Raw genomic sequence first — 22876 nt, forward strand, 5'->3', positions numbered from 1 at the left:
AAAGAGGGTGGCAGACTATTGCGGTTACAATGGAAGACATGACTGGAGACTGTCACATGGGACTGTCACAAGCAGCAAAGAAGACATCTAAGCATGAAAGAAAAAGGTACATAAAACCTGCTGGTGAAGTAGGTGGTTTTCTCCATATAGTTATAGATTTTTTTCAAGCAATGTCTTTCCTTTTCAGTGATGTAAAGGAATGAATGATTTGAATATTCACTAACTGTACATATTATTATTATAATTATGTATTGTATTTATAAAAGTGTGAACATATTACGCAGCACCATACAATAAGGGATGCATCATTAGTATTTCCATCTTGCTTACAAAAAGCTGAAACACTACAAACAACATTCTGTTATAAGACGACAACCATGTGTTTAGCATAGTTTTGTTCTTGTTTTTTGTTTGGGGGGGGGGGGGGTCCTTACACAACTCAGATGGTTCTGGTTCACAGTCACTTAATGAGGTGCTTTTCAAAAGTCCAATATTCCAGATTCTACTTCTAGAGCCCTACTAATCCCTGCCTTGGACTAATGAAGGCCAATTTAGCCTGACACAGCTGTTTGCCACAGCTGGATTGGTATAATTTTGTAAAATGAACAGGCTATAGGCGCACTGTGCATTGGCAGCCCTCTATGTGTGTTTGGCTTTTCAGGTTTCTCAATGACATAAAGTAATGTTTTACATTTTCATCCACAGAACAGAAGTGATACGTTACTGCAGTTCTTTCTTGCTCACATATAGCTGACTAATACCAACCGCAGGGCTTTCAGTTTAAAGAAGAATAACATTTACTTATCTAAGCATATAAATAAAGTAGGGATGCATTTTAATCTCTGGACCTGGGATTCTGTGTCTTCTGGCAGCTTTCTTCAGTATGAATTGCACAGGGGGGAGCAGTGATAGACTTCTCACCTACCTCACTTTAAGTGTTGCACCTCCTCCAATCTTTTATGGAGCCTGATCAATGGCTGATAGACTATGTTCTAGGAGCCAGCTGTGGGACATTCTGCAGAGACTTGCAGATTTGATAAGCAAGAACTTAAGCTGTGAACTGTCTATAAAGGCTAATACACATTTGCAAATTAAGTCTTCCAAAATATAGTTCATGATCATTTTAGGCAAATTTGTACAAGTGGGAAAGATGCAAGGAGGGAAGAGGGAGTCGGCACTACAGCTGGATCTACATGCAGTGTGGGAGACCAACAGATTTGCGGCAGACCTCACTTGTGGCACAGCTAGCGTGCTCAGACTGGAAACAAACAATGGTCAGCAAATAGAAATGAGAGGTACAGAGTCGGCACTGCTGTAAGCTGACAGGTGGTAGACATCACATGCGTGTAAAATGGAAGAGGTACACGTACCATGAGGTGGAGGCTGTGAGTTGGTGGTGGGTGCTGGGCACAGGATCAGCCTGACGGCCGTTTCACGCTATCTGTACCTCTCATTGCTATTTGCTGAAATTTGTACAAGTGTCTCCCAATGCCTGGTGACTGCTCATAAGTGATTGCAAGCAAGAGAAAACCATGCCCAATTGTTATTGTTATGTTCCATTGCAAGTGCCAACAGCTTGCTCCTGATAACCCTCCCCTCTCCACAGAGCAGAGTATGGTAAGATAGCTGACCATTATGTTTTTGCAGGCCACTCCTCCAAAAATTCAACCTCTTGGTTGAATGGGGCACCACCAACCCTTCAATCTGCATCAATTAACATCCAAAAGATTACTCCAGCTCAACCGTGATATATTCAATTTATTATGCTGATCTGCAGCAAATTAGAAGATTGAGCAGGCACAGAGTTGTGGGTGCTTATCCTTTGGTTAGGTGCCTAGCTACAGTGAGTTGCAAAAGTATTCATCCTCTTGGAATTTTCCATCTTTTGTTGCTTCCCAACCTGGAATTAAAATGGATTGTTTGAGAGTTTACATCATTTCATGGACAGAACAGGTCTACAAATTTAAAGTTGTATTATTTGGTTTATTGTGCAGCAAACAATAAATAGGACAAAATAACTGAAAACCTTAGCATGCATAATTATTCACCTCTCCCTAAAATCATTACTTTATGGAGCCACCTTTTTAGAAATACAGTAGCAAGTCACTTTGGATACGTTTTCATGAACTTGCCTAATCTTGTCACTGGGATTTTGCCTATTCATCAAGGCAGAACTGCTCCAGCTCCATCATTTTGGATGTTTTGTTTTTTTCCTTGTGAACAGCAATCTTCAAGTCTCATAACAGATTCTCTATTGGATTGAGATCTGGACGCTGACTAGGTCATTTCAACACATTCAAAAGTTTCCCCTTAAAGCACTCAAATGTTGCTTTAGTAGTATGCTCTGGCTCATCATCCTGCTGGAAGGCAGACTGAGTCAGGTTTTGCTCAAGAATATTCCTGTATTTAGCAACTCCCATCTTTCCCTTGACTCAGGCCAGTTTCCCAGTCCCTGCTGCTGAAAAACAATACCATGGCATGATTCTGTCATCACCATGGTTTTTTTTTTGGTTACTTTTTTTTTTAGGGGAGGTCGGGGAAGTGATGGGATGTGTTGGATTTGCGCAGACATAGCATTTTCTTTGGTGGCCAAAAAGTTCAATTTTGGTCTCATCTGACCAAAGCATCTTCTTTCAAACATTTGGAGAGTTGCCCATATGCCATTTGGCAAACTTAAGATGTGCCTTGTTATTTTAAAGAGTAACTGTCAGGCTGCAGAAGCTAATTTAAACCTCTATTCTCCTGTGTTAAACAGTTTAGAAGGAAGCCCAAAAGCCATTAGTGAAGATAAAAATCTCAGTTACCTTTGATGTGTGCTTATCTTAAAGGCTGTTATAGACCCATAAGGACGCAAGCCGCATACTAAACTGCAAAGCATTCTGGGGCCCTCCCCTCAGCTGCTAATGAGACATTACAGCAGCTTCTAATCAGTCAAGAGCGTAGCACTGATAAATCTCGGGGCAGAGTACACTGCAGGAGTCAGCTATTGTTCCTAGCCACATGGCTCATTAATATTCACTGCACACTGTGTTATTTAGTACCAGCTTTTCTGTGATCAGGAAGCAGGCAGGACATGACGACACATTTGACAGAAAAACATGGAGCCTGCCATGAGCTGTCAGGAGCATCTATCTCTGCATATACTATATACAAATTCTGTGAAATCCAAACGTGGACAGTGAAATGCATATGTAATGTAAGTACAGCCAATCTTTAGCTACTGATATATGTGTTTATTTTCTCTGAGACCTTATACCTAACAGCTCCTCTTTAAGAGCTAAGCATCTGGTTTCTGCCCACGCTTACATAAAACCCTGTTTATTATAGTCCTATGGACAGATATTTCAGTCTCTGGTTTGGAACTCAAACTCCTGCAGGTTTACCTTTAGTTTCTATGCTGCTGGTCTCATTAATGTCCTCCTTTCCTGGTGTGTGAGTTTTGATGGGCAAGCTCTCTCTTGGCGGGTGTGTTGTGATACCATGTTCTTTCTATTTGAAGATGATGGATTTGATGGTGTTCAGGGGGATATTCAAAGCTTCATATAATTTTTATAACCTAACCCTGACTTGTACTTCACTACTTAAAGCGGAATATAACCCTGCATTTCAACTTTGCTCTAAAACATTATTTACAGTATATTATATGCAACCAGCATTTTTTTTACTAGACCAGCATTGGAAGGGTTACACAGTGCTTTAAAGTTCCTGGAGATTTCTGCAGACGCATCCGAAGCTGACATAGATACATTTTGTTTACATAAATGTATCTAAGTGTTGAATGTGACTCATCTCTCTCACTGAGAAGGAGTTGGAGGACAGCCAAAGAGTGTATAACATTTATCAATAGATACATATAACTAAATAGAATGTAACAATCTGAACTTCTGCATATCTCTCCACGGAACTTCAAACCTCTGTGTTTAACCCTTCCAATGCTGGTCTAGTAAAAAAAAAATGCTTTTTGCATATAATATGCTGTAAATAATGTTTTAGAGCAAAGTTGAAATGCAGGGTTATATTCCGCTTTAACAACTTTGTCCCTGACTTGGACTTGTTTGGAGAGCTCCTTGGTTTTCATGGTGTGATGTATCTTTCTTAGTGGTGTTGAAGCCTTTGAGGCATTTCTGAAAATGTGTGTTTATACTGACAGTTCATGTGATATTTGGATTGCACACAGGTGGACTTCTTTTTAATATGTGATGTTTAAAGGAAATTGGTTGCACCAGAACTGTTTAGGAGCTTCATAGCAAAAGAGGGGAATACCGTATGCACATGCCAATTTACAGATTATTTTTTTAAAGTGTTTATATATACAATTTTCTCATTTCATTTCACCGACTTGGAATGTTTTGTGTAGATCCATCACATAAAAAAATAAAATTAAGAAACATTAAAATTACAGGTTGGACTGTAACAAAATAGGTACAAAGCCAAGGGGGTGAACACTGTCCCGTCTCAATGTGTAACTCAATGTGTAACTCTGTAGCTGAAATCAGCATCAACTGAAGTACTCTTTTGCATGTTGTATTACCAGACATTGTCAAGAATGAGCATTTCAAACAATAAAGTTTATCCCAGGTGATGTTTCACTGCTGGATTACAACCCATCAATTTTTTCATTACATATGGGAGTATTGGTGGTATGGTGGCTGGATAGTGTACTGGTTAAAGGGAAGGTTCAGGGAGGGGATTAAAAAAAATAAAAATAAATTTCCACTTACCTGGGGCTTCCTCCAGCCCGTGGCAGGCAGGAGGTGCCCTCGCCGCCACTCCGCAGGCTCCCGGTGGTCTCCGGTGCCCGACCCGACCTGGCCAGGCCGGCGGCCAGGTCGGGCTCTGCTGCGCTCCATTTCCCGGCACTTCTGCATCCCACGCCGGCGTGCTGACGTCATCGGACGTCTGCCGGGCTGTACTGCGAAAGTTCTGTCTTTCCTGTGCAGGAAGAGCTGAGGCACCTTGAGTCACATCTACTACTAAGGTACTCCTACAGATAGTTACAATCTGATGTAGCTAAACAAACAAACTAGCACATCTCAGTGCAGTTTATTTCTGCAGCATTTATATGTGAAAAAAATCTTTTTATTGTGTGTTATGGAAGAGTTTGGATCCACAATAAGTAAACTACTTTCAGACTACGTTGTTATCCTGACAACAAAATTAATATAATAACTAATAACATTCTTGTTTTAAAACTCATAAGTAAAAAGCAACACATTTCTTTGGTTCCACCTTAATTGACCTTCCCGTTTAACTTTTTTTCAGTTTGCACTGCATATCAGAAAGCATCTTGATTTTTTTTAACTTTTGCAGGTCAATTTAAAATATGTGCAAAGTGGATTTGAAAGTCACTTATTTTTCATGTAATGGTATCTCATCAGAAAAGTGCAGTTTTATAGTTTTTTTTTCAAAGTCAGATTATGCGAATTATATTTACCTTTTTGAAAGTGTCTGTTATATTATAATATGATTAATGTGATGCACAGCAGTATTTTCATCTCATAATACAATGGCCTTAACCCCCAGAATAGAGTGCCAAGCGATAATGTGTGGGGATATTAATTAGTTACTACTAAAGAGGGGATAAGAGAAACACATTAGGGACTCTGCATGAGCAGAAAGAAAACTTTTGGGGAAAAAAAAAAAGAAGAATGTCAGTCATATGTTACAATGTACCGGTATTTTCATGACCATAAGGTAAAGGATAATGACCCGAATGCATCCAGCTGCTAAAACACATTTCAATTGCAAAATGAGGATTCCTAAATTGGTTAAAATGTTGAACTAAGCTTTGGTAATTACATACCAGCGTGCTGCTTTAAGAATAAGTTGCAGATTAACTGTGCTTCCATTTTCAGAAACTAGTAGCACATACAGTTTCAAAAGAAAAGGCAGAAGGAGTTGAAATAATTGAAAAGGGCACAAAACACATCCTGTTGAAAAGGGTGATAAAAAAGCAGGTGATGGGGCTTCCCACTATTTCATTGGCCACCCCTTTCAACAGGGTGCTGACAGGCATGAAAGGGTTAGGCATAGGCTGAGGGTAGGTTAAGGTTAGGTGCAACTAGAAGGGGTTTTAGGTTAGACAATACTGGGGTGGTTAAGGTGGGACACCATTAGGTGGGTCTTAGGGTTAGGTGTCAGCAGGCGGGTCTTAGGGTTAGGCATCAGTAGAGTGAGGGTTTTGTGCAGAGGCGTCCTTAAGAGTGTGCGGGGCCTAGGGCAGGTGTCATATGCGGGGCCTAGATATGCTGTAGATACTCACACACACGCTGTGGTTACACGTGCACAGTTATGCTGTAAATACACATAAACACATATGCCGTGGATACATAGACACACACACACACACACACACAAACAAACACACACACACACACACTCACACAGTGGCATAGTTAGGTAAAATGGTTCCTATGGCGAACACTGAAATTACAGTATACAAAGTACAGAATATGCTATGTACACATGAGATGACCTTTGGGCTGTCTGGTTGGAGGAATTGATCAGAACAATTTCCCAAGGTGATTGATTGGGCAGCAATGTCAAACCAGTGTGCACATATATGTAATGGCTCTCCTCTCTGATCAAGTCTGTCCCCTGCAACAGGCAGTGAAGCTCCTGACTGCTGGGAATACAAGCAGACAGATAACATCATGCTAAAAAAAGGTTATCCAGGATAATAATAGTGGCAGTGTATTCAGAAGAGATGCATACTGACCCCGGGGGACCTTCCTGCACCTCCTGTTCTCAGTGATGTGAGGAAACTTTGTGGCAGGCAGAGTGAAAAGGGGGAGGGGAACATCTTGCCAGCATGGGGGAGTGCAACTAGCAGCCAGCAGCTGTGACCAGTTCATGCTTTCACCATATTCAATAGCATTCTCCTTCGGCTCCAGCAACAGAAAATGCTGTGTGAATGAGGAAGCTCTAACTGACAATTGGCTTAGGGATTGTGCTAGATAGACGCTGGGCACCCCTGATTTCATGCACAGAGTCCAGCATGGCTTATGCAGAAGCATGGTCTACCCGCATGAACTGAATCAGATCCCACCACGCTCATCCTGGAATCCCCTGCATGAAGAGCTCACAGCAGGTTGTTGTGGGCTGCAGAGAGGGGGAGGATCCTGGCCAATGGGAAATAAAGGGGAGGCTGAGAGGTACAAAAGTTTGGGCTGAAGTTTTCTGGCTACGGATGACAATGATTGCAGGGATGAGAGGCAGACAGTGCAGCCTATCAGCTTAGTGGCAGGCACGTCTTTGAAATATTGTCCCTCCCTCATCTATGATTGGATGGCCAATGCAGCTCCATCATTGGCTAATGGGAAGCTGCTGCTGCTGTTATTGGCCAGTTTTCTCCTGCTTGCTTCTCCGTGACAAGATACTGTCACAGAGAAATCCGAGGCCCTGCAGCTGCGGGGCCTCCTTCAGATGCGGGGCCTGGGGCGATTGCCCCACCCAAAGGCCGGCTCTGGTTTTGTGTGAGAGTTGGGTTAGGTTAGCTCATAGGAAAATATTGGCTAACATGACCAAAATTTTACTATATGAATTAAGTAGTACCCCAGAAATATTTAGCAGTTTGACCTTCAGTTGGTATTAGGGGAGTTTCAAAAAAATGTAATTGTGAAAGAAAATTATAATTCATAATTTGCTCACACAGGGGACATTGAAGTCTAAATTACAACAATGCATATTAGAACATTAATACAGCAAATGTAGCATTTAATCTCACTTGGGGCCTACCAAGAAGTAGCAAGGCACATATAAATGCAAACGTTCAACAGAGGATCAGGAACAAATCATAGGAGACTTGGTTGCACAACAAAAATGATCAGATAGAATAGGTAAGGAATAAGTAAAAAAAAAAAAAAAGATCAGGACAATATAAAGTGCTTGAGACCACAATTTCCAAGATGACGTATCAGGGGAACCACATTTTAAGAAATACAAGCCAGTGATCATCAACTTGGCCAAGATATTCGCACTGATCATAATATCATTCACAGGTACAGGTTCTGAGAAAGTTTCTTCCAGAGTCATATGGCCTAAGAGCAAGACATAGAGGTAAATTGAAGATTATAGACCAAGTACTGTATGTTCCTCAGCTTATTCTAAATGGAATGTCTGATCACAATATGAGTTTAGCAGATGTTATTAACTGTACTTTAGTCTGCTCCCTTAGTCCCATTAGTTCAATATTATAAATGGGGAAAACATTGTTTTCTTAGTAATAGCTAAAAGCAGAAGTTGAATTCAAAGTAGGCAACTGTCCTAGCTGCACTTTTTTTTTTCAGGGGATGGTAATACAATGCATAACACCTGTCTTTGTAACAAATAAATCGTACAGTATTATCCCTTTTGATATAAATGCATATAATGTTTTAATTAGACCATGCAGTAGAGTATTGTACCATGTTAGCCATCATTAAAAGCCAGAATCAGGATGATAAACAAATAGCTAATAAATAGTATCATCCTGATTCAAAACGTATTGCTTTTATTTAGACCATGATATCACAAGGTTGGACAATAGCACTGACAATACCGAATGGTAAGGCAGTGGGCCCTTTAAAGTGTCTATAATAAAATTCATAAACATACATATATCCAGGCACATCGCCTCTAGTTAGGACATTAAATAAATTATTAGGGAAAGGGAGGTGCTGAAGCGGGTGTGGCTTCAGATTTTTGCTATAATAAAATTCAGCCTAGTCTCTGTAAAATACAGAAGGTTTATTTCATTTGGAAAACTGCCAGTTTTCCTTTTCCTGATAGATAGATTGATAGCTAGATAGATAGATAGATAGATAGTTCTCACCAAAGTGGTCAATGACCTTGCCTTAGCTAAAGCTGAAGGTAAATACTCCATTCTCCTCCTCCTTAACCTTTCAGCAGCTTTTTACACAGTAGATCATCCCCTACTCCTCCAGTCCCTCCAGTCCATGGGCATTCACAATCTCGCCCTGTCCTGGCTTTCATCCTACCTCTCCAACCGCTCCTTCACGACCACCTTCAATGAGTCCTCTTCTACCCCCAATCACCTCTCGATGGGAGTCCCCCAAGGTTCGGTCCTTGGCCCCCTACTGTTCACCCTATACACATCCTCCATTGGCAAGGTTATCTCCTCCATGGGTTTTAACTATCATCTGTATACAGATGATACCCAGATCTACCTCCACACCCCTGACATATCCACCACTACCATGGACAAGGTCTCCTCCTGCCTATCAGCCATCTCCTCCTGGATGTCCGCTAGGTTCCTGAAACTAAATCTAGACAAAACGGAATTTATGATCTTCCACCCCAGCCATCCACGAACTTCCCAGATGTGCATGTCACTGTTAACCACACTACCATTCGCCCTACCTCTCAAGCACGCTGTCTGGGTGTCACCCTGGACTCCGCACTCTCCTTCACTCCCCACATCCAAAACCTCACAAAGTCCAGCAACTTCCACCTTCGTAACATCTGTAAGATTCGCCCTTTCCTGACCTTTGCCACCATCAAACTCCTCATCCATGCCCTCATAATTTCCCGCCTTGACTACTGCAATGCCCTGCTGTCTGGTCTCCCAATGACCTGAACAGCCTCACTGCAGTCCATCATAAATGCGGCAGCCAGAATTACCCACTGCTCCCATCGCTCCACCACGGCGGATACCCTCCTTGAATCCATCCACTGGCTTCCTATCCAGTCCAGAATCAGATTCAAGATACTGTTTCTGACTTACAAATCTGTCCACAAACCCTGTCCAACCTACATTTCCGATTTTACTCAAAGGTACACACCTAGCCGCTCACACTCCACTCTTCCAATGAACTTCGCCTAACCGCCCCCCCCCCCCATCACCCAGTCCCATGCACACCTCCAGGACTTCTCAAGAGCTGCTCCAACACTATGGAACTCCCTACCTCCACCCATTAGGGCAGCCCCCTCCTTCAACATCTTTAAGAAAGCCCTCAAAACTCACCTTTTCACTCTGGCCTACTACCCCTCACAAGTGCTCTAAACCCACAGCTGAACTCTGGTCCCCTACCTTTTGTGTCCTTACCTCTCCCTCTAGATTGTAAGCCTTTGCGCAGGGTCCTCCTCCTTTTGTGTCCTACCTGATCATGCACCTCCATTACTGTGAACCCATGCTAGGCATCTGAATGAACCTAACTTGCCTAATCTCCATGCTCCCCTCTAGTGACTGACTAAGCATTACCTTGTACTCATACTGTGCTGCATGATCTGGTCTTTCTTGTATTCATGTATTGTGTATGTCAAACCTAAATATTGTCTGTAACCTAAACTAATGTCCAGCGCTGGATAATATGTTGGCGCTTTATAAGTACAATAAATAAATAATAAATCAATAAATAATAGATAGATACCTGTTGATAAATAGATGGGTTTTTTTTTTCAAATTTTAAGTAACTTGCAAAGATGCAAAAAAAAAAAAAAAAAAAAAAAAAAAAGCCTTTTTTTGTTTTGTTTTGTTTTTAAATGCAAGATGCATTGGAGCCAATTGGAGTCAACTGGCCATTTAAACTTAATTTTCATAAACTGGTATTTTGCTAAAAATACCTGTTCTCAATTAAATTTCCTCTGTTGCTAATGTGTTTTTACTGAAAAAAACAATTATGAGATTTTTGCCAACTCATGCTTATTTTAGAAGTCTTGTTTGTTGTTTTTTTTTAAAATGAGAGCTTCAGCTTTTTATTTACTTATTTATTTTAGTGGTGAGAGGGAGGAGACAGGTCCGGGAAGGATGGGTGGTAGATTGGGTGAAGGGAGATGAATTTTCTTCCAGCTATGGGCCATATGCAATTCACTTTTTCACCTAAGTTTTCTCCTAAGTGATATTTTCATAACTTGCAAATATAGTACATTTTACACCACCAGCAAGCAAACAAATGCTCAAAATAATTTTGGCAGTACTTTCTCACTTACTTTTTGGTACTTTTTCATTTGCAAAGTGCTAAAAAGTTAATTTAAATTGAAAATGAAAAATTGTCTCCTCGGAGAAAACTCAGGTGAAAAAGTGAATTGCATATGGCCCTATGTCTCAGGGAGACACTTGGCAGAAAGGAAGCTTTTTCTACTTGTTTCTAAGTCAAAGCCCTTCCGCTTGGAGTATTGTGTACTACCTCGACTGACATTGATATTTGGAGGATGGCAGACCTTCCTGTTTTTCCTCCTCCTTCTCCTCCTCCTGGTTTGGGTTTATATCACGTATCACTTAAATGATGATGATGATGTTATCCATTCAGTCGTATCCGACTCTTGCCGATTTTATGGGTTAGCGCTCTCCATGCAGTCCAATCTTGTACCATTTCTGCCAGTTGCCTTAAAGGGAAGGTTCGCGCAGACTATAAAAAACAAAGTGCACTTACCTGGGGCTTCTTCCAGCTCCTGGCAGTCGATCGGTGTCCACGCCACAGCTCCTCTCCCTCCCGGCGTCCAGCGGTGAAGAAGCCAAACTCGCCAGGTCAGCTTCCAGGTTGGCTTCTGTGCGCTCCACGGCAGGGGGTCACGTGGTGTAGAGACATCATCGGGTCTCTCCTGCGCAGGCGCAGAACTACTGTGCCTGTGCAGTAGAGACCAGATGATGACACTTACACCACGTGACCCACGCTGTGGAGCACACATGAAGCCGACCCGGAAGCCGACCTGGCGAGGTCGGCTTCTTCACCGCTGGATGCCGGGAGGGAGAGGAGCTGCGGTGAGGGCACCGATCGAATGCCAGGAGTTGCAAGAAGCCCCAGGTAAGTGCAGTTTGCTTTTTATAGTCTGCACGGATCTTCCCTTTAAGCTCAATCCTGTGTCAGCTTTGAAGGTGTCAAGCCAATGCGTTCTCTGGCGGCCTTATCGCTTTTTGCCACTGATCAGTCCTAGCATTAGGTTTTTCTCTAAGGAATTTGATCGCATCAAAATTGAGTCTGAGTCTGGTGATCACTTAAATACCTGATAACAACTGAAATTATTTGTTGCATCTTCAAACCCAAAGCACCACAGAGTGAATATACTCCACACATGAGCTTAACTTCGATGCATGTTGAAAGACATATAAAGGCAGTTGTATTGGCAATGTATGGTTTCCAGGTAAACAGTGGCTAGGTAAGCTGCTCTAAGTCTTAAAAGTTGCTTGTGAAGTATTGAACTACCAGGCTCACCACATAGACCACATATATGTGGTATTCAAGACAAAGGGTTGTCAGCAGGGCCGATCCATTGTGACACACCAATTTCCAAACTTGAGCTTAGGAGGTCAGCTACACCACAGCCAGGGCCTGCACAACTTCCAGTAGCTCTATGCCTGTGTTGCTGCAGTGGCATAGGAATAAATATTTAAGCAAGGAATGGCACTGTTACTCTTGTGCAGTGCTGTATGTGTACAAATGCAAATTAACAAATAACATTTACATTGTGCTTTTTTCCTGGCAGACTCAAAGAGCCAGAGCTGCAGCCACTAGGATGCTTTATAGGCAGTAGCAGTGTTAGGGAGTCTTGCCCAAGGTCTACTACTGAATATGTGCTGATTTACTGAACATGAAGAGCCGTGATTTGATCCCAGGTCTTCCGTCTCAGAGGCAGAGCCCTTAACAATTACACTATCCATACACAAGATTGTATGATTTTTTGCGACACAATTTTTTCAGCTTGATATTAGAGTATGACTTTTCCTTACCCACTTTTAGTTTTCCTTACACATATCATACATATTGGTCATTAGTAGAGATGGGCCAAATAGTTCACCAGCGAGCACTATTCGGCATAGATCGTGTATTCGCGCTCGAAGTGAGCAGCGAGCACATGGCGCTATTCAACCTGCCCCCATACATCATCATTGGGCTAAACTTTGACCCCTAACATCACAGTCAGCAGGCACATGGCAGCCAATCAGCCTGCACTCCCTCACAGACCCACTCGCCCCCTATGAAAACATTGCAGCGCCCGCCATGTTCCAGAGCTTGCTGTAGATAGGGAAAGCATTAGCTAGGCTATGCTTCTGCTGTTGTTTTTTCCATGTGTGCGACACTCCACAGCCCACTGGAACCCCCCATTGTGTCCAGTGCCTACTACAAGCACAATAGTGGTCCAGGGCCTCTGTTATTATCACTAAATTGTGGTTCAAATGTTGCAACATATTCTCAGTGTCTGTCTGATGCAGACAGAGCACACTGGCACTGACCCACACCTGTGCACACTTTTAGTGATATTATCTAATTGTGTGCCACACATTTGGTCTGTCAGTGTGAAGCAGGCATAACCCTTACATTACCACTCTGGACATTTAAAAGCAGCCCTTTAATCCTCAAATGTGGGAGTTTACTGTGATTTATGCCCTTTAGGAATTAAAACCCGACTTTGCGTCAACTTTGAAACAAGTTTTCCATCACTTTTGTGGCCAGAAACAGTCTTTGTAGGTTTCTAAATTCACCATCCCATTGAAGTTTATGGAGATTCATAGCAGTGGATCATATATTTGCACAATCCTTAGTTGTGTGGAAGTGTACCCAAGAAAATGCTGTTTTAAAGGCAAAACGTTAAAACATCAAATACGAATTAATATTTGTTTAAAGTTTATGCACTTTGTTATCGGTTAATTAACAGATAAAAACAATGGATTGCATTTATTTTAAAAGCATTCTTAAAATAAAGCATTTCTCACAAGTGCCTAAATCTTTTGCATACTACCTTACAGTTCATCTTTAAGTGTATTATCTTGTTTCAACTTCACAAATTAGATGCAGAAAATATGTATCTAAAGTGTTTACAACTTGTTCCATAAACACAGTTTAACTGCACCATGATTAAATAGTAAGTGTTATACACTTCACAGTGACATTTGCTTCAAATATTGTTAATACTTTAATTGCTCTAACTATACTTATACTTAATAGATACTACAAAGGAATATAACATCTTTCTCTTTGTACATGTCATATGTATAGTTCACTGTAAAAATAATTAAGGGCGATGCTCCCACTAAGCTTGTGGCTAATTTGGAGTAGTGCCATTAAATTTATTGAAAGTCTATTTCATGAACTACAGTGTGATTCATTTATAAACACAAAAGTTGTAGTTAGGGGTGTATGAGAAAATGTAAGCCATACATGAATAAATAAAAAAAGAGGAAAATAAAAGAAAAATAAAGGTTTTCTGCAGTTAAAATGTAAATTTACAAATACATTTATGTGCAGTACCTGGAGGCCATATTTACTTAATGCTTACATTTTCATCCTTGCAAATATCCCTGAATGAGAGCACACCGAAGCCTAATCCACATATGGTGATACGTATTAGAGGGAGAGGGAGGAACTTGAGCAATTACAACAAAAATCAACATAACTATGGCATAAAACATTAAACAAAAAAACAGCATATTTATTTAACTCATTTAACTCATTTTCCTGCAACAAATTCCCAGGGATGTCTCAGAGAGAGAATGACCATGGCATATCCTCAATGTCTCCTAATGAGGGATTGAGACTGAGGCGCTACACTGGCTATTGCTGAAATTCTGTCTTGTCCCCATGTTTATTGCCTGATGAAGCGGGCTGGGCCTGCGAAACGCGTTGCATTGTTTTGGGGTACTAATTAATAAATGTGACTACTATTCAGACATTCTTTTGTGTCTGCTTTATGGAGGTAAGTCCACCGCTTCCTCCCAGCAAATTTTCAAGTTTTTATCCACTTTTATCCTGCTGGCGCCTCTGTTCTCCTACTGCTATACCGTGTCCACCCCTGGTGGAGGGGTGATCTACCCCCTTTCGCATCTACAGAGAGCGACTTCTTATCCCTGAGTGAGGACAGGTCTAATCTCCTCACCTGACTATACAGTGGCTGCCTCTGTGGTAACCCACGTTTGTGAGTATAATTTTCTCACGATAACCTTTACTTCATTTATGCTTAATATACTACACTATATTGGGCTCTCGGTTTCTCTACACTTTACCTAATGAGGGATTGTCAGCCACAAAATCAAATTCCATTTACTCACTGCTCTGTGTTCATTGTGCAGTCTGAAACTGACCCTGCATTGGAAGAACTCTAATCTATTCAGAAATAATGTCTCTGCTTTAACAAATCTTATCTCAGTCAGTCTGTCTCTATTCTTGCCATCGCTGATAAGAGTAAGAGAGGGAAACTTGTTATTTCCCCTTCCACATTCCTGCTCCTCACTGATTGGCAGTTCAGTAGGAAGCTGAAATATGATTTAGGCCTTTGCTCTCATGTGTTTACAAAGCAAGCTAGCTAAGACAGAGATTATTGTAGGAAAAAATATGAGGGGGAAATTAGATCACTATTGCCTTCAGTCAGAGGGAACCATAAGTTATGTAAGTAGAGCAAGTAGTTATTGCAACGATCTGCTAGTGTGTGACCAAAAAATGCAGAAAAAACACAGCATGCAGTACCGATTAAAAATTGCAAATCGGAATTGCATGTAAAATCATATCAAAATTGCAAATCAGAATCACATGTAGTGTGCAAGAGGCCTTACTCAACCCACCCCGCAAAGAAAGACTTTGATACTGGAGACCAGACGGCCTTTTGTAATGCAAGGGTTGGCCTTTGACATAAATAAAAAACTCTGTTTGTATACTTTGCTATGAGCTAAACTGTTGGCAAATATTTAGCTAAGCTGGCATTGGAGTCCGTGGTGAAGAGAAACTGCCACAATACTTCTCATAGTGACAGGGAACAAGCCAGCCATTTGTCCCAAACACACTGCTTTTCAGAACTGAATAGCTGGTATTTACTTTTGAGCCAAATTCAAACAGCAGCACACAGAGGGTAATTCACTATCAGATAAAAATATGCAATTGCAACAAAAATGATTATCACATATTTACATATATTATGTAACTCCTCCTGGTTATTGCTATTGATGGCAGTAGCACCTGCTTAGTAAATAGCAGGCAAAGCTAATGTGGGGACCCACCACTTCTTTTAAAAAGTATTAGTTGCAGCCCACAGTCCATAGCTACACAACAAAGTTCAGGGTGCCTGCAAAAAAGATGGCATACTCACCAGAAACAGTTGGCTTCTGAGACCCCTCACAGCACCGGTACCAATGCTCCTGGCCAGAACCATGTGAAGACCAGGGGTGATGTGGCATAGCAGGCTCTGTGTCAAACCTCCAGCATTTATCGCTGGCATACTGATCCAGGGCCAGCTTCTTCACCCCTGGTGTTGTAGTAGTTCTGGCCATAAAGCATGCAGAAGGATTGTTGTTGCTGCTTCTGCAAGGGATATAGAGTCCTGCTGCTACGGCATATGGTGTATTTTTTTACAGGATCCGCTGAACGTTACTGCTTTGGGGCTCTGCCGAATTGAATAAAAGGGACAATCTGCCCAATTAGGGTGTATACTCTGCCCAATCAGGAGGAACACTCTGCTCAATTATGGGGGACACTCTGCCCAATCAGTGAGAACACTCTGCCTTTCTTGGGGGGCACTACCTAACTTATTTGTTGAAAATACTGCTTTACCTTTGGAGGCACTATTCATCATTGCTTTGTAGCCTCTTATTGTTTTGAAGAAGCTCTGCATCTTTTTATTGGGGGGCTAGGAGGCCACAATAGCAGCATAGGGGGCGATATTGTGGCTGGGAACGTGAATAATCAGTCGCGTTCCCATGCCTGTCGGGTCCTGACGGCGATACCGTAAGTGGTCGCCGGCGGGGATGAGAGCATCGCAGAGACACGACGAGGGCGCAGATCAGCTGCAGGGGGCTGAGGGAAGCCCCAGGTGAGTAAAACTCATTTTATTAGGAGACTTACGTGCCTCTTTAAGCCACTAGCAAGCAAGAAAATACTTAGGGTAATAATTTTGACACAACATTTTCAACAGCAAATTATAAAACTTATTTGATACAGAAGATGAAAAATTATCTCATCTGAGAAAATGTAGGAGTAGAAGTGGATTTGATCTCCTAATTGAGGAAGAGAAGTAATTAGAGACTGACCTGTTGCTGCTTTGTAAAGAGCAGGTCGACTGTGGGATATATTAGATAATTGTGAAACAATCAATTTTTTTTTATATTTCATAGTTGCTTGCATGGAAAGCTATAGGCCTAGTTACAATGTGGCAACATTATCGCCTGCAAAATTAGCCCTTCCTCACTGTACATCTCCATCCTTTCTGCAGAAAACTTTGTCTAGTCCATAAAATGTCAATGTTTTCCCAATAAAAAACAGCACTGCAATGTGCGTTAAAATTATTCCTTTATCCCAGACAACTTGTGTGTATTCATAGATTGGATAGGTCCCCAGTCTGCTATTACCATTATATTATGAAGCTTGTGAAAGGACTGGAGCACATCCCAGTGTCCCAAATGATAAGAGCAAGCTCCTCTACTATCCATTAAAACAATCATTCTCAACATTATCACTGCAAGTACCTATTTATTGATTGCCCTGGTCAAGTACCGTATTTTGAGGGTAACATAGTCTCAAATAGCCCTTAATGCTCTCGAGATCTATGGTAGTAGTGCTCCATAATTATGTATAAGTGATTTGCAAATACTCCTTGATGTTTTTCAGTAAGGATAAATACTTATTCAGGCTTGTTAAAGTGGATCCGAGCAACACAAAAAATAGAGACAATACTGCCCAAGAAGGTTAGGGCTAAAGCCATGGACCTGTAGCAAAACACATTACAAACAAAAGTGTCGATCTAGGCACTCAATAATATAAATAATCATAAGATCGCCACACCATAATGAGTTGAAAAAATATTCACAAAATGTATTTAGGACTTATCCCTTAAAAACTAAAATCAATTAAAACATAGTACACAGGCTGACAAGTAGAGATCACAATTGAAAGCTAATGCAGGTCACACTGTCTGCGTGGGTGTGAAACCATAACACATGTCATATACAATACACCTTCCATAATATAGCAATCCACCGCACACATGAATGGTAAATGAATGAATCTCACCCAGACCTGCAAGCCGGTGGTCTACTGTCAGTCCGAGGTGAACTTTCCTATTGTTTATAGGGCATTTCTCAAGCCAAATACTTTTTTGTTTTTGTTTTAATACTCTAATTCCCTATAAACTAAATAAACCATGCCCACAGGTTTTCAGAGAGCCTTGGCAGTAGCAAGGGCTCATGGGAGCTCAGTCTGGGCGGGAGGAGGAGGAGGAAGTGTTACTAGCCATTGATTTCAGAGGCAGAGGGGAGGAGGGAGATTAGGTTTTTTCACAGGCTTAGTGATCAAGATACAGATAAGCCTACCTCTGTGTAATGTTTACAAACAACATGGCTGCTGTCATTGTATCACAGGAAGAAATAATAATTTTCTATTAAAGCTGTTTGCAGCTATATTTGCTGTGTAAACTATCTAAACTTTAGATAAGATTTATAGACAAATTACTTGTTATAGTTAGTTTTTCATCTCGGATCCGCTTTAACCTTTAAAAAAATAAATCTTGAAACTTACTATAATGGATTGACTATGATAAGTTATATAACTCTTAAGGAGGATGTCTATAATTTGTTGAAGTAAAGCAAATCCAGCCTTACTTGAAGTTGGCAAAGCAATTTTGGGAAATACTAGTCATGATATGCCCTGTCACAACTTTGTATAAAGATTGGCAGTACACATTTTTGCATAGTTTATTTAACTTGTATAAACATGACCCTACGTGTTTTAAATAAGTTTAACAAATGGAAAATAAAACCAACAATCACCTTACACAACCTCTTTATAAATGCATTACACCATGCCATCATGTTTTCAAATGTCCCCTTGTATCAATATTTTATTGCAGGGGTAGGGAACCTATGGCTCAGGAGCCAGATGTGGCTCTTTTGATGGCTGCATCTGGCTCACAGAAAAATCAGTAGGGGTTGATTCACTAAGCTACACTGCTCAAGCAGCACAGCTTAGTGTGGCAGTACAAGTAACATTTTTAAAGCAGGCATGCTACTGCTGTAGCATGCACTACTAACTAATTTGTGCTCCCCCCAAAACAAACGGCTGCTCCTGTTGTTCTACTCCGGGTCCTATCAGGTCCAGTGACTGATGAGATCCCCAAACTTTGACTGGCCCTATAGGCTGCCTGTCACCTGACAGGCAGCCTATTGGGCCAAAGTGCGGGGATCTCGTTCTACAAAGTGAATCAACTCCCAAGTCAGCTAGCTAATTGTACAAGCTGTTATTCAGTATTTCTCCTGTCTTGCTCTTGGGGTAATTGCAGATACCCAAGAAAAGCTGAAGACGTGTCTGACACTTCCGCTGCCCAGTGGATCAACTGTATACACATCACCATGGCAACAGAGACGTGAGCCCTACTGTACCAGTTTGAAACATATTGTATGGCTCTAATGAAATTACATTTTAAAATGTGTGAGGTTTATGGCTCTCTCAGCCAAAAAGGTTCCTGACCCCTGCTTTATAGTATGCTTCTTTTATACAACATAGGATTTCAAAAAGCTGGTTAGAAAGGTGTGTGTGTGTGTTCATAGGTTGATGAAAATTATGCATACAAGATTTCATGAGAAGACATGTTTAAATAATACGTAGAAGAAAAAAATATGAATTATATTACTATTAACTGTAGGTTTTTGTTTACAGCTCTGCAGTATAGTGCCACACTAGGCTATGAGGCATTACAATTTATTTTCTTTTGTGCCCTTGTTTTCACTTTGCTTTAATAACAGACAGATTCATGTGGGATAAATCAATATGAAAGTAGGTGGTAAAGCCAAGGGAAGGCAAGAAGTGCATTATCTCCTTGAATTATCACAGCAAATGCCATTACCTTGATTATAGAGAGACATGGGCAAAATTAAGGTGGACTAGTTATGGCTTGCACCTATAAGATTGTATGTAACACAAGCACAGAAGTAAATACCTTTCACTTTGTGCTAAAGGACAATAATCATGACATTCAGTGTCCTCTCAATATTGCTTTATAGAAAAACTTCCATTTCTGAATCTGAAAGTTAATTTCAACATATATACACATTCTAATTAAACAGTTTAGTGCCACACCTTTAATATCCTTTAAAGGTTATAAGATTTTTCTGATTTTTATAGTCTTTCTGACAACTGCATTTTTTTTTTTTAGCAACACTCCGAGTCAATATTTTTTGCTAAAATAGCTAGCTGAATGACAGGCTTTGGTATTTTTTGATAGCATGTAAAAAAAGATAAAGATTTATATAAAAAAATGGCAATCCACTCCTCATCATAATCATAATTTCATGTTCATGCCAAGTTTATTATCTACACTACTTAATATAGAGAGCTACCTACTATATATTTTTTTAGTGAACTTTTTGATTACAATTTTCAAAAGTAAAAAAAAATTAACACTTTACAAAAAGCATTAAACATCAGTATAACATATCATGAAGTAAAGCAGTAGTGTGTATATCTTGAAATGAGTATTGAAACCATTTATGTTATAATGTTAATGAACAGAAGGCTAGGGATTAGGGAAGTATTATTCTAGTTTTAATCAACAACAAGTAGTAACTGTTACAGCTATGGACCATCCACGAGGACAGAATTACATGAACCGAGAAGCTTACTTTCTGTCGTGTAGCTTTGAGAGGTATCAACTTTTGTCCTAGACATCTGTTTGTCAATAGTTGAATTATCCTTGGACCTCCAGACTCAGGAGGGTGTCTTTTGACCCAGGGTGCTCTTCATAGTACTCCTCCATAGGGGCTATTAGCCATCTGCCTAAAAGGAGGAACTATGTTTCCCATGGTTAAGCTTGAAAGGAAGAACAAACAGTTGACTGCTTTGGATCTGGAAAGTACCTTCATATAATGAGGTATCTGTATGTAAAGAGTCAATTTGGATAGTTGCGTGGATGTGTGATATCTGTCCTCGTTGATGGAAGTTAAGCAATTATAACGACAGCTTAATAGGTTTTAAAGCTATAATATGGAACAAAATTAAACGAACCATTAATATGAAATCATGTAGTATGTAAATATGTGTCTAATTATTATTATTTATTTTATTTATTTATTTGTTGTATTTATAAAGCGCCAACATATTACGCAGCGCTTATTCATATCAACAGATAACTGTACCAATACAAGTTGAGTCATTGTTAACAACCTATTTACCTATGAAGAGTTAAAGGCCTCAATAGGACAGTGATGTTGAAGTGGAGACTTATGCTTTAAAGGTCAATTCCATTTTAAGATTAATAGTAATCTTAATCATGTCAAGTGCAGGAATTTCCCGTGTGCACCAGTTTTGTACTATGGCCTGTCTAGTTGCACATAATAAGTGAGAAACAAACTTCCGATGACAGAGAGGAATTATGACAAGCTCTAGGTGGAGCAGGGCTAGTTGAGTGGAGATTGAAAAAGTAGTGTTTCTCCAACAACTGATTTCATGACTAATGGCCTTCCAAAGGCCTATGAATACCGAGCACTGCTAAAATTGGTAAAACAGGGAGCCATTCATGGAGCAATGTCTCCAACATAGTGGGGATTTTGTCTTACAGAATAGGGCTAGTTTTGTGCGTGTTATATACCATCTTAACCTCCCTAGCGGTATGGACAAGCCTGGCTTGTCCAGCAAAAAAATTCTGAAAGCAGTATTAACGAGTCATGCTTGTCCATGCCACCAGAGAGATTCTAGCTGCTCTGCCCCAACGGGTCCACTTTTTTAACTTCAGTGGGATTTCCTAGGATGGCTGGATGCCTGTCAGCACACTGTGGGTAGCGATCTGTGCTTCCCATAGTGTGCAAACCAAGCATCCAGACATCCTGGGGAACCCACGTGGAGCCAACAGTGAGGAGAAGTTGCAGTGGCCTCCCTGCAGTCATCCATCCCCCAGTGATCGCTGCCTGCCCACCTGCAATGACCCCCTCCCTGCAGCAATCGCCTGCCTGCAGCATACTCCCCTCCCTCCTGCCTAACCTTCCCTGCAGCTTCCTCCCCTGCCTCTCTCCCTCTGCCGTGATCCCCCTTTTATTCACCCCCTCCCCCCCCCCCCAGATCCCTGGCACTTGCTGGAAAGAAGATTTACTCACCTTGGTCTCTGTCCAGCGACAACCACATATCTTTCCCTGCTGCGTATAGCTCCATCTACCATCTACAGTAATGGGGCACAGCTTGATGACGTCAGCAAGTTGCATCCCGGTACTGTACACAGACTGGGGCTGTGTACAAGGTGGAGGAGAGTGTGCGGCTGCCCCTGGACAGAGGCCACAGTGAGTAAATCCTCCTTCCTCTAAGCGTCGGGGATCTCTGGTGAGGGGAGGTGTACCTGGATACTGGCTACCTATGCTGTGGCATCTATACCTGGCTACCTATATTGCAGTATTTAAACCTGGCTACCTATGCTGCAGCATCTATTCCTGGCTACCTATGCTGCAGCATCTATAACTGGCTACCTATATTGCAGCATCTAAACCTGGCTTCCTATTCTGCAGCATCTATACCTGTAGACCTATGCTGCGGCATCTATACCAGGCTACCTATGCTGCAGCATCTATACCAGGCTACCTATGCTGCAGCATCTATATCAGGCTATCTATGCTGCAGCATCTAAACCTGGCTACCTATGCTGCGACCTCTATATCTGGGTACCGATACTGTGGCATTTATATCTGGCTACTTATGCTGCGGCATCTATACCTGGTTACCTATGCTGCAGCATCTATACCTGGTTATCTATGCTGCGGCATCTATACCTGGCTACCTATGCTACAGCAACTATAACTGGCTAACTATGCTGCGGCATCTATACCTAGCTACCTACACTGTGGCATCTATACCTAGCTACCTCCACTGTGGCATCTATACCTGGCTACTTATACAGGGGAGGGACCTAAATACTGCATCACAAATAATGTTTTGAGCCTGAAGGTGGGGGTGCAAGTTTACACCCTCCCTTGGGAACAATT

General features: G+C 41.2%; 1 protein-coding gene across 3 annotated transcripts in view; it reads right to left on the reverse strand.

The window, feature by feature from the left end:
• Positions 1 to 22876, reverse strand: part of SGCZ (sarcoglycan zeta) — a 1116694-nt gene that overhangs the window by 601662 nt on the left and 492156 nt on the right. The gene's annotated exons all lie outside the window — the stretch shown is intronic.

Source organism: Hyperolius riggenbachi, chromosome 1, assembly GCF_040937935.1.
Source record: "Hyperolius riggenbachi isolate aHypRig1 chromosome 1, aHypRig1.pri, whole genome shotgun sequence".
In the NCBI taxonomy this organism is placed as follows: domain Eukaryota; kingdom Metazoa; phylum Chordata; class Amphibia; order Anura; family Hyperoliidae; genus Hyperolius; species Hyperolius riggenbachi.